Raw genomic sequence first — 13,440 nt, forward strand, 5'->3', positions numbered from 1 at the left:
AAAACAAAACTAAACAAATGGGACCTAATGAAATGAAAGTTTTTGCACAGCAAAGGAAACCATAAACAAGATGAAAAGACAACCCTCAGAATGGGAGAAAATATTTGCAAATGTATCAATGGCCAAAGGATTAATCTCCAAATTATATAAACAACTCATGCAGCTCAATACTAGAAAAACAAACAACCCAGTAAAAAAAAAAAAATGGGCAGAAGACCTAAATAGACATTTCTCCAAAGAAGACATACAGCTGGTGAAGAAAATATATAAAAGTATATTCATACAGAAGATGCCTGATTTCTGCATAAGGTCCAAAGATTAAAATAGGAATAAATATAGCTTACAGCCTTATTTTAAGAATGAATATGGGACAATGTACATAAAATACCTAATACAGCACCTGCCTCATTTTAGGGACTAAATGAACTAGTAGTTATTCTTATCTTTGTTAATAATATTGTTGGCATTAATGAATTTCAATGTCATGAGAAGACATTGAAAACCTGTATTTTCAAACACAGGTTTACTCTGGAATGAGAATCGTATAACTTACTAAATGTCTTTTAAAGCACATTTATTAGCCATTTAGAAAAATTAACTTTAGCATTCGTTTCAAGTAAGCTACCCTGGTGCATTTAACATACTATTAATTTGCAAAGCTGATGAGCAAGAGCAAGTAATTTGAGTAGTAAAATTTAAAAGAAGTGTGTGGACATTTAGTAATTGTACTGAGAAATTAAGGCAGTTATAGAAAAAATCCAGGCTAAAAGTGCCATTGAAGAGGAATTTTTTTAGCATTTATTATTCAGATGACTCATCTAAAATGGATAACTGCTCTGATTATTGCTCAAGACTATATAATTTCTTTAAATGACTTAATCACTGAAAACTTCATGTAGAAGTTTGGATTTCAGGTAATTATTGAAGGAGAAAGAAAAGTTGCTTGGCAGTAGTCTGAAATTAGAAATAAAATGAGAACAATAAAACATGCACCATGAAATTTCTCTCAAGGTTAATGATAATTCACTTTTAGGAACTATATATTCAGATATTGCTGGCTCTTTGCAAGACTAAAGTAAGTGAAGTTTGTCTTCGGTGCATGCAGTCATTACTTATTACCCTTTGTTTTACTATGGAAACCCTCATAGCCTTACTCTCAGCCCCCTCCACTTTATGCTACCAGTGACCGCCTTCCACTAAATCCTGCTATGAACATGTCTATGCTAATCGGTGTGTTACCCAAGAATATTTGCATTTTTAAGTCTAAACTCCAATAGTGGTATGAATGTCTGTATTTATATCAAATGTATTTTAAGCAAAGAAAGGCAGGTTTCTTTTGTTTTTGTTTGGCTTTATTTTTCAGGAGGAAGAAGACAGGAAAGGAAGATGGAGGTACCTTCCAGTGCTTTGAAAAACTTCTTGGGAGGGTGATCATATTTCCTAGTTTTCCCAGAAGAGTCTTAGTTTACATTAGTTGTTCTGGAATAATTATTAAGTGTGTTCCATTTAACTTTAAAAAATGGCATGATTTGGAGGATAATTACAGAAACATATCTATTGATATTTATTTTATGTCTAAAATTAGTAGGTCATTCAGACAAAAAAATTTAAATGCTGCACATAAAAATTTAAAAATATTTTATAAGTAAGTAATAGATACATTTGTAAAGCTAATGTCCTAATTAATATGTAATGCATATTCCTTCCAGGCTTGCTTGTGGGAAAACTTCCTTCCCTCTGACATCTTGTTCCCATATAGCAAGACTTCTATAAGAATACCTATCCTGATTTCTCAACTCTGCAAGGAAAAGGGAATCACTCAATTTGTACGTGTTTTCCACTGGTCTATATTTTTATATGTATAAACTTAACTTTATTTAAATCATGGCATTGTGTATATGACATAGAGATATACCAGATTGCATAAAAGTTAGAGCTCAATAACAAAAATTAAATCACTGAGGGACCTTCAAGTTGGTGAAGGAGTAAGACATGGAGATCACCTTGCTCCTCACAAATACATCAAAAATACATCTACATGTGGAACAGCTCCTACAGAACACCTACTGAATGCTGGCAGAAGAACTCAGACTTCCCAAAAGGCAAGAAAATCCCCACTTACCTGGGAAGGGCAAAAGAGAGAGAGAAAAAAAAAAAAACAGAGACAAAAGAATAGGGACAGGACCTGCACCTCTGGGAGGGAACTGTGAAGGAGGAAAAGTTTCCATGTACTAGGAAGCCCCTTCACTGGTGAAAATGGGGGGTGGGTGGGGAGGAAGCTTCAGAGCCATGGAGGAGAGTGCAGCAACAGGGTTGCAGAGGGCAAAGTGGAGAGATTCCCGCACAGAGGATAAGTGCCAACCAGCACTCACTAGCCTGAGAAGCTTGTCTGCTCACCCCCTGGGACAGGTTGGGGCTGTGAGCTGAGGCTCAGGCTTCAGAGGTCAGGAAACAGGGAGAGGACTGGGGTTGGCTGCATGAACACAGCCTGAAGGGTGTTAGTGCATCACAGCTAGCTGGGAGGGAGTCTAGGAAAAACTCTGGACCTGCCTAAGAGACAAGAGACCATTGTTTCAGGGTGCGTGAGGAGAGGGGATTCCTCCTCTGTCTACCCACAGCAGACAGAGCACCACCTAAACGAGCTCCAGAGATAGGCACAAGTCATGGCTATCAGCTTGGACACCAGAGACAAGCATGAAACGTTAATGTTGCTGCTGCAGCCACCAATAATTCTGTATGCAAGCACAGGTCACTATCCACATCCGTTTGGAGCCAGTGCAGCCTGCTACTGCCAGGGTCCCGTGATACAGGGACAATTTCCCTGGGAGAACACATGGCATTCCTCAGGCTGTTTCAACATCATGCCAGCCTCTGTCGCTGCAGGCTCACCCTGCATTCCAATTATAACTACAGTACCCCTCCCTCACCCTGGCCTGAGTGAGACAGAGCCCCCAAATCAGCCACTGCTTTAACCTCATCCTGTCCGGGCAGGAACAGAAGGCTGAGGGCAACCTACATGCAGAGGCAGGGTGAAAACCAAAGCAGAACACCAGTAGCTGTGCAAACAAAGAAGAGAAAGGGAAATCTATACATGCAGCCTCAGGAACAGCGGATTAAATGCCCACAATCAACTTGATGTACCCTGCATCTGTGGAATACCTGAATAGACAATGAATCAGAGATGAGGTGGAGGACCTTGGAAGCAACTGTAGAATTGGGGTTTGCTGTCTGCGACTGACTTGTTTCTGATTTTTATGTTTATCTTAGTATAGTTTTTAGCACTTGCTATCACTGGAGGATTAGTTTATTGGTTTGGTTCCTCTCTTCATTTTTTTTTTTTTTTTTTTTTTCAGTACATGGGCCTCTCACTGTTGTAGCCTCTCCAATTGTGGAGCACAGGCTCTGGATGCACAGTCTCCGGATGCACAGTCTCAGTGGCCATGGCTCACGGGCATAGCTGCTCCATGGCATATGGGATCTTCCCAGACCAAGGCACGAACCTGTTTTCCCTGCATCGGCAGGCGGACTCTCAACCACTGTGCCACCAGGGAAGCAATTTTGTTTTTTTAAATTATTTTTATTTTAATAATTCTCTCACTTTTTATTTTAATTATTATATTTTAATTATTTATTTATTTTTCTTTCTTTTTTTCTCCCTTTTATTCTGAGCCATGTGGTTAACAGGATCTTGGTTCTCTGACCAGGTTTCAGGCATGAGCCTCTGAGGTGGGACAGTCGAGTTCAGGATATTCGACCACCAGAAATGTCCCAGCCCCACATAATATCAATCAGTGAGAGCTCTCCCAGAGATCTCCATCTCAACACTAAGACCCAGCTCCAACCAAAGGCCAGCAAGCTACAGTGCTGGAATCCACATGCCAAACAATGAGCAAGACAGGAGCACAACCACAATCATTAGCAGAGAGACTGCCTAAAATCATATTAAGTTCACACACACCCCAAAACACCACGAGACGAAGTCCTGCTCACCAGACAGACAAGATCCAGCTACCAGAACACAGAAACCAGTCCCCTCCACCAGGAAGCCTACACAAACCACTGAACCAACCTTAAATACTGGGGGCAGACACCAAAATCAATGGGAATTACGAATCTGCAGCCTGCAAAAAGGAGACTTCAAACACAGTAAGTTAAGCAAAATGGGAAGACAGAGAAATATGCAGCAGCTGAAGGAGCAAGGTGAAAATCCACCTGACTAAACAAATGAAGAGGAAATAGGCAGTCTACCTGAAACATAATTCAGAGTAATTATAGTAAAAATCATCTAAAATCTTGGAAATAGAATGGAGAAAATGAAATAAACATTTAAAAGGAACTAGAAGAACTAAAGAGCAAAGAAACAATGATGAAGAACACAATAAATGAAAGTAAAAATTCCCTAGAAAAAATCAATAGCAGAAAAACTAAGGCAGAAGAATGGATAAGTGACCTGGAAGATAAAATAGTGGAAATAACTACCACAGAGGAGAAGAAAGAAAAAGGAATGAAGCGAATTGAGGACAGTCTCAGAGACCTCTGACAACATTAAATGAATGAAAAGGCAAATTATATGAATCCCAGAAGAAGAGAAAAAGAAAGGGACTGAGAAAATATTTGAAGAGATTATTGTTGAAAACTTCCCTAATATGGGAAAGGAAATAGTCAATAAAGTCCAGGAAACACTGAGAGTCCCATACAGGATAAATCCAATGAGAAACACACCAAGACACATATTAATCAAACTATATAAAATTAAATACAAATAAAAATTATTAAAAGCAGTAAAGGAAAAGAAACAAATAGCATACAAGGGAATCCCCATAAGGTTAACAGCTGATCTTTCAGCAGAAACTCTGCAAGCCAGAAGGGAGTAGCAGGGCACATTTAAAGTGATGAAAGGGAAAAACCTACAATGAAGATTACTCTACCCAGCAAGGATCTCATTCAGATTTGAAGATAAATAAAAAGCTTCACACACAAGCCAAAGTTAAGAGAATTCAGCACCACCAAACCAGCTTTAACCAATGCTAAAGGAACTTCTCTAGGCAGGAAATACAAGAGAAGGAAAAGACCTACAATAACAAACCCTAAACAGTTAAGAAAATGGTAATAGGAACATACATATCAATAATTACCTTAAATGTAAATGGATTAAATGCTTCAACCAAAAGACAGACTGGCTGAATGGATATGAAAACAAGACCCGTATGTATACGGTCTATAAGAAACCCACTTCAGACCTAGGGAGACACATACAGACTGAAAGTGTGGGGATGGAAAAAGATATTCTACTCAAATGGAAATCAAAAGAAAGCTGGAGTAGCAATTCTCATATCAGATAAAATAGACTTTAAAATAAAGGATATTACAAGAGACAAGGAAGGACATTACATAATGATCAAGGGTCCAATTCAAGAAGAAGAAATAACAATTATAAATATTTATGCACCCAACATAGGAGCACCTCAGTACATAAGGCAAATGCTAACAGCCATAAAACAGATAACTGACAATAACACAATCATAGTAGGGGACTTTAACACCTCAATTTCACCAATGGACAGATATTCCAGAATGAAAATAAATAAGGAAAAACAAGCTTTAAATGACACATTAGACAATATGGACTTAATTGATATTTACAGGACATTCCATTCCAAAATGACGGAATACAATTTCTTCTCAAGTGCTCATGGCACATTCTACAGGATAGATCATATCTTGGGTCACAAATCAAGCCTTGGTAAATTTAAGACAATTGAAATCATATCAAGTATCTTCTCCGACCACAACACTATGAGACTAGATATCAATTGCATGGAAAAATCTGTAAAAAAATACAAACAGATGGGGGCTAAACAATATGCTACTAAATAACCAAGAGATCACTGAAGAAATCAAAGAGGAAATCAAAAAATACCTAGAAAAAAATGACAGTGAAAACATGGTGACCCAAAACCTATGGGATGCAGGAAAAGCAGTTCTAAGATGGAAGTTTAGAGCAATACAATCCTACCTCGAGAAACAAGAGAGATCGAATAAACAACCTAACCTAACACTTAAAGAAATTAGAGAAAGAAGAACAACAAATCCCCAAAGTTGGCAGAAGGAAAGAAATCATAAAAATCAGATCAGAAATAAATGAAAAAGAAATGAAGAAAACAATAGCAAAGATCAATAAAACGAAAAGCTGGCTCTTTGATAAGATAAAATTGTTAAACCACTAGCCAGACTCATCAAGAAAAATGGTAGAAGACTCAAATCAACAGAGTTAGAAATGAAAAGGAAGTAACTACTGACACTACAGAAATACAAAGGATCATGAGAGATTACTACAAGCAACTTTATGCCAATAAAATGGACAACCTGAAAGAAATGGAGAAATTCTAAATCACAACGTTCTGATTCTGAATCAGGAAGAAATAGAAAATATAAACAACCAATTACAAGCACTGAAATTGAAATTTTGATTAAAATTTTTTTCCAACAAACAAAGCTCAGGACCAGATGACTTCACAGGAGAATTCTATCAAACATTTAGAGAAGAGCTAACACCTATCCTTCTCAAACTCTTCCAAAATATGGCAGAGGGAGGAACACTCCCAAACTCACTCTAGGAGGCCACCATCACCCTGATACAAAAACCACATAAAGATGTCACAAAAAAACAAAACTACAGACCAATATCACTGATGAACATAGATGCAAAAATCCTCAGCAAACCACTAGCAATTGTATCCAACTGCACATTAAAAGGGTCATACACCATGATCAAGTGGGGTTTATCCCAAGAATGCAAGGGTTTTTTAAAATGCACAAATCAATCCATGTGATAAACCATGTTAACAGATTGAAGGAGAAAATGCATATCATCATTTCAATAGATGCAGAAAAAGTTTTCAACAAAATTCAACACCCATTTATGATAAAACTCTCCACAAAGTAGGCATAGAGGGAACTTACCTCCTCATAATATAGGCCATATATGTAACGCAAAGTCAACATCGTTCTCAATGGTAAAAAACTGGAACCATTTCCTCTAAAATCATGAACAAGACAAGGATGCCCACTCTTACCACTATTATTCAACATAGTTTTGGAAGTTTTAGCCACGCCAATCAGAGAAGGAAAAGAAATAAAAGAATCCAAATCGAAAAAGAAGAAGTAAAGCTGTCACTGTTTGCAGATGACATGATGCTATACATAGAGAATCATAAAGATGCTACCAGAAAACTACCAAAGCTAATCAATGAATGTGGTAAAGTAGCAGGATACAAAATTAATGCACAGAAATCTGTTGCATTACTATATACTAATGATGAAAAATCTGAAAGAGAAATTAAGGAAGTACACCCATTTACCATTGCAACAAAAAGAAAAAACCTACCTAAGGAGACCAAAGACCTGTATGCAGAAAACTATAAGGCACTGATGAAAGAAATTAAAGATGATACAAACAGATGGAGAGATATATCAGGTTCTTGGATTGCAAGAATCAACCTTGTGAAAATGACTATACTACCCAAAGCAATCTATAGATTCAATGCAATCCCTGTCAAACTACCAATGGTGTTTTTCACAGAACTAGAACAAAAATTTCACAACTTGTATGGAGACAAAGAAGACCCAGTTTAGCCAAAGCAATCTTGAGAATGAAAAACAGAGCTGGAGGAAGTCAGACTCCCTGACTTCAGACAATACTTTATAGAATACTAAAAATCTACAGTAATCAAGACAGTATGGTACTGGCACAAAAGCAGAAATATAGATCAATGGAACAGAATAGAAACCCCAGAGATAAACCCATGCACATATGGTCACCTTATATTTGATAAAGGAAGCAAGATTATACAATGGAGAAAAGATAGCCTCTTCAATAAGTGGTGTTAGGAAAACTGGACAGTTACATGTAAAAGAACACTTCCTAATACCATACACAAAAATAAACTCAAAATGGATTAAAAACCTAAATGTAAGGCCATACACTAAAAAGGTCTTCAAGGAAAACAGGAAGAACACTCTTTGACATAAATCACAGCAAGATCCTTTTTGACCCATCTCCCAAAGAAATGGAAATAAAAACAAAAATAAACAAATTGAATCTAATGAAATTTAAAAGCTTTTGCATAGCAAAGGAAACCGTAAACAAGATGAAAAGACAACTCTCAGAATGGGAAAAAACTATTTGCAAATAAAGCAACTGACAAAGGGTTAATCTCCAAGATATACAAGTAACACATGCACCTCAATATCAGCAAAAGAAAAAACCCAATCCAAAAATGGACAGAAGACCTAAATAGACATTTCTCCAAAGAAGATATACAGACTTCCAACAAACATATGAAAGGATGCTCAACATCACTAATTATTAGAGAAATGCAAATCAAAACTACAATGAGGTATCACCTCACACCAGTTAGAATGGGCATCATCAGAAAACCTACCAACAGCAAATGCTAGAGAGGGTGTGGAGAAAAGGGAACCCTCTTGCACCGTTGGTGGAAATGTAAATTGACACAGCCACTATGGAGGATAGTATGGAGGTTCCTTAAAAAACCAAAAAATAGAACTACCATATGATCCACCCATCCTACTACTGGGCATATACCCTGAAAAAAGTCATAATTGGAAAAGATACATGCATCCCAATGTTCATTGCAGCACTATTTACAATAGCCAGGATGTGGAAGCAACCTAAGTGTCCATCAAGAGATGAATGGATAAAGAAGATGTGGCTATATATATATATATATATATATATATATATATATATATACACATACAATGGCATATTACTCGTCCATTAAAGAAAAATGAAATTGAGTTTTTGTAGTGAGGTGGATGGACATAGAGTCTGTCATACAGAGTGGGAGTAAGTCAGAAAGAGTAAAATAAATACCATATGCTAACACATATATATGGAATTAAAAAAAATGTTTCTGATGAACCTAAGGACAGGAGAGGAATAAAGACACAGAGTTAGAAAATGGACTTGAGGACACGGACGGGGATGAGTAAGCTGGGACGAAGTGAGAGAGTAGCATTGACATATATACACTACCAAATGTAAAAGAGATAGCTAGTAGGAAGCAGCTACATAGCACAGGGAGATCAGCTTGGTGCTTTGTGACCACCTAGAGGGGTAGGTTGGGAGGGTGGGAGGCAGACGCAAGAGGGAGGGTATATGGGGATATATGTATACGTATAGCTGACTCACTTTGTTTGCAGCAGAAACTAACACATTATAAAGCAATTATACTCCAATAAAGATGTAAAACACATGGTTTAATCACGACATTTCAGGATTTTAACTTCATAGAGGTTTGTTTTCCATTCAAAGAAATTCTGAAATAGTTTGGGAAACTCTCTAGGACAGCTCCTTGTAAGTCGCTATTTAAGAATCTTGTCTGTCTCTATTTTGTGCCTTCATAATCTCAACATGAGTGTTTTAAGGTTACTTCAAGAGAGAGAATAAGAGAACATGGGACATTATGCAGGGTGTTTTTATTACTTCAGTCCAGAAATAATACTTGTCACTTTCACCCATGACCTGTTTGCTAGAAGTTGCCACAAGTTTTATCATAAAAATCTCCTTTCTTTCTCATTACCATGAAAGAAAACACTCATCCCATCCACATGAAAGTTCCAATCCATCACTGCATCCAGCTCGAAAGTCCAGAACCTCTGGTGATACACAGCAGTCTCTACATTAGGAGAGATGTGACTCCATCAAGTAATCAGCCTCTGTTCACCAAGTATTCAGTGGGAAAAAAAGGTGGAATAATTGCAATGAACACTTCTATTCAGAAAGAAGAAGTGAAAATACTTCACGGTCATTGATCCATAGAAATTTTAAAATCCCACTGGAGAAGCATTACACGGGTCTTTGATTTGTAGATGCACTAGGTACTTTCATTAATCCTTAATTCTGCTCTCAGGAAAATACCTGCTTGCCCACTGTTTTCTGTTACCTCTGACCTCAGGCTCTGGGAGTTTCTTTTCCTTGTATTATCTCTCTTGATAACAACTGAGATGAGATTTTGGAAATTTGGCTTTCCTTGGCCATACAGCTTTCTAAGACTGCCTCATATTGGTCTAGATTTTTTGACTTAATGGAGTTAACCTATTAAAAAATAATTAGCAGGTGGAGTAGAAAAATGGGTAAGGGTGTTTTCTGTAAAATTCATTTGCGTTATCAAGCCATTATCAACTTTTGATCAACAGATCTAAAGCCACACTTCCAAATCTATGTGTCAGTTAAAAGCTGACATTTTATCCCTGCTTTTGGATCTCCTATATGTCTTAGTTTTAACTTAGTTCTAAACTGAGAATAAAGAAATATTCATTATTAATTTCTTAAAATCTCACCAGCATTAGCTATTTATACTGTATTCTAAAGGTATTAAATTTTACTTGTGTGTCCAATAAAAATGGTTTTGTAAATCATGTCTCCTCAGGCTGGTTAAACTACTCTGAAGTAAGCATGTCTATCTTAGTGGAAATCTTTTGAAAATACTTTTTTTGTTTTTTGGCAGTACGCGGGTCTCTCCCGTTATGGAGCACAGGCTTCGGATGCACAGGCTCAGCGGCCATGACTCACGGGCCCAGCCGCTCTGCGGCATGTGGGATCCTCCCGGACCGGGGCACGAACCCGTGTCCCTTGCATCGGCAGGCGGACTCTCAACCACTGCGCCACCAGGGAAGCCCAGACAAGACATTTTTGAATGTTACAGTAGATTAGGCTCATTATTTTTATTATTCACAGAGAAATGTACAAAAGTAAAAATATTTTATGCATGTTAAAGAATTTTTTCTGCATAATTCTGACTAAAAATATGTATGTATGTAGATATTAAGTTTTGGAGGTAATAGCATTGAAAACAAAATTTAAAGACATTAAAATATAAGCAGCATATAGTAACTTTTTATTATGAGTTTTACTGGTCTTAATCTAGTATTTCAGTTAATTTTTAATACATAATGTCTTTGCGTTCCTTTCTGGAGACCATATAGGATAAATATCTTGCTTAGCTAATAGTATCACTTTTGCCTTGTAGAGTCTTTATTGGTGATGTAAACTAGTTTTTGGTGATATATTTCTGCCCATTTCATGACTCAATTATTATGATCACTGGCTTCTTTTCTGATTTATATCATTAGTGAATATTACTGTTAGTTTTTTAATATTTCTCTTCCATAAAGGAAACGTCTGATCTTTCACTTAATTTGGTATAGCTACCTGTCTCATTCAATTAATTCTTTTTTAAACATAATTTTCCATAAATGTTTCAATAGCATCCAAATTCCATCTACACAAATGTATTTCTTGTATAAATATACAAGAATATATTTATAAATCACTTCAATTTCAGTTCACATTTGTAATATATTTTAATCTTTACTAAGGATATTTTGAGATATACTACTCTGGATTTTTTCCTTTTAAACATGTTAAGAACTTCTCAGGAAGAAAAGTAATACCTATATAGCTGTGCCTTCATAGTTGATACTAAGAGATTTTTGATAGTACAATAACAGTAATGACTTGCATTCATTCAGTGCTTTTTCTAGAGTGATAACTGGGCTACTGTGTTGAGAACTTAAAACAGATTATAAAATTTAATCATCATAACCACTTAAGCAATTAGACAATACACCTCCATTTTATATTAAAAACTCTAACTCTTAAGGAGATTATGTAGTTTAACAAAAAGAATGCAGCCAAAAGGCAAAGACAGGATTCTATTGAAATACTTTTTAACTTCAAACCTATTCCTCTTAAACCTTATTTATAAAAATTTATATTGTGCAGACCCATTGGACCAAGCATAGTGCTCAGTGCATGCTGAGGAATCAGTGGAGTTTTGTTTACCAGAACTGAGCAGGTCATATATACCAGTTAGTATGAGTTTCAACCTACAGCTTAGCAATATGTTGACTGTACTGTCTTTTAAATAATATTAGAAACAAATGACGACTTTGCCAAAGTCTTTGGAATGAAAAGAACTGTATATATGAGAGCTAATATTTTTCTGTATTCTTTAATGTCCTTCCTGTAACAGTCAAGGGAATAATTTCTTCTACAGAGCTACTGTTCTAAGGCTTTCCTCTGCCTATAGACAGGCATCAATAGATGACTGTCTGCAGGTATTTGCCTGGGGGAAGCTCTTGAATGTCAGTGCCAATCATGGCAGTTTCCTCAACTGCAGGAAGTTACTGGCAGGAACCTTGCAGGCATAAGTATATTTTAAGACAGTGGAACTGCACATTGTGTCAATAACTTTATATCTGCAAATAACTAATTTTTTACCTTGATCAGCTGTTTTATAATTTCTTTATAATACATTTTATTTTAAAGCATATTACCAGGTAACTATCAATGTCAATGATTGTGGATATGGTTTAAGACATATCTATGTGATTGTTAACTTTCTTGACCAATGTGAACACACAAAATTTGAAATAATACTCAATAATAATTACAGCCTAACATTGTGCTAAATGTTTGAATAGTAAATTTAGACAATCTTCTTGTAAGATTACATTTTATAAGTGCATTTTTATTTTTAAAATATTTCAAAAACAGGATCCTAAACTGACATTATCATTTACATATTTTATCTGTTACTTTTTGTTCTTCAAAAGAAATGGTATAAATTTCCAATGACTTTGGACCCTGCCACCTGACATTCTAAGGAATCGTTTCTTCTTCACAAGTAACATGATGTGCTAATTAAATGTTAAAATTTGGGGTAAGGGGTTGAGGAATCAAAATGATAATGTGTTATTGTGAAAAAAACAAACAATTTTCTATTTAGATGCATTCATTTTACTATTTCTAGTGGGACAAAAATTGATGAAATTGCTACACTGAGAAGAAACAATGCCACCTTTTAAATTACAATCTGGATGAGGATGTATAAAACACAGGCAGTCACACTAAAATAGACTTTACTATTCTTGATGAAAACCAATATTGGAGCCAAATGAACAACATCAGAAATATATCTATGTATTCCATGGACTATGGTAGAGTTATTTCAATTTAAACTTTTATATCATGAGTTTTTCCTCCTTATTTTGTAAAAAAAAATAATAATAAACTTAAAATTTTAGTTTAAAATAGTGTCTAATTAGCTCTTTGACTTTGTCTCTTCATGCTAAAAAGTTATCAAGACATAGAAACAGAAAAACCCACAACTTTGGAAACTAACACTGGCTGACAACTCATTGTCAGAACATGAAATATATATTAGCATTGCACAAGTTTGAAAGCAGTCATGAAACATAGACCAAGGGAAGAATTAGACATACAGTAGTTCTCCCTTATCCATGCAGGATATATTCCAAGATCCCCAGTGGATGCCTGAATCCTCGAATAGTACCAAACCCTATAATCATTGTGCTTTGTCCTATACAGACATACCTATGATAAAGTTT

The sequence above is a fragment of the Hyperoodon ampullatus genome, assembly GCF_949752795.1.
Source record: "Hyperoodon ampullatus genome assembly, chromosome: 16".
Taxonomy (NCBI): domain Eukaryota; kingdom Metazoa; phylum Chordata; class Mammalia; order Artiodactyla; family Ziphiidae; genus Hyperoodon; species Hyperoodon ampullatus.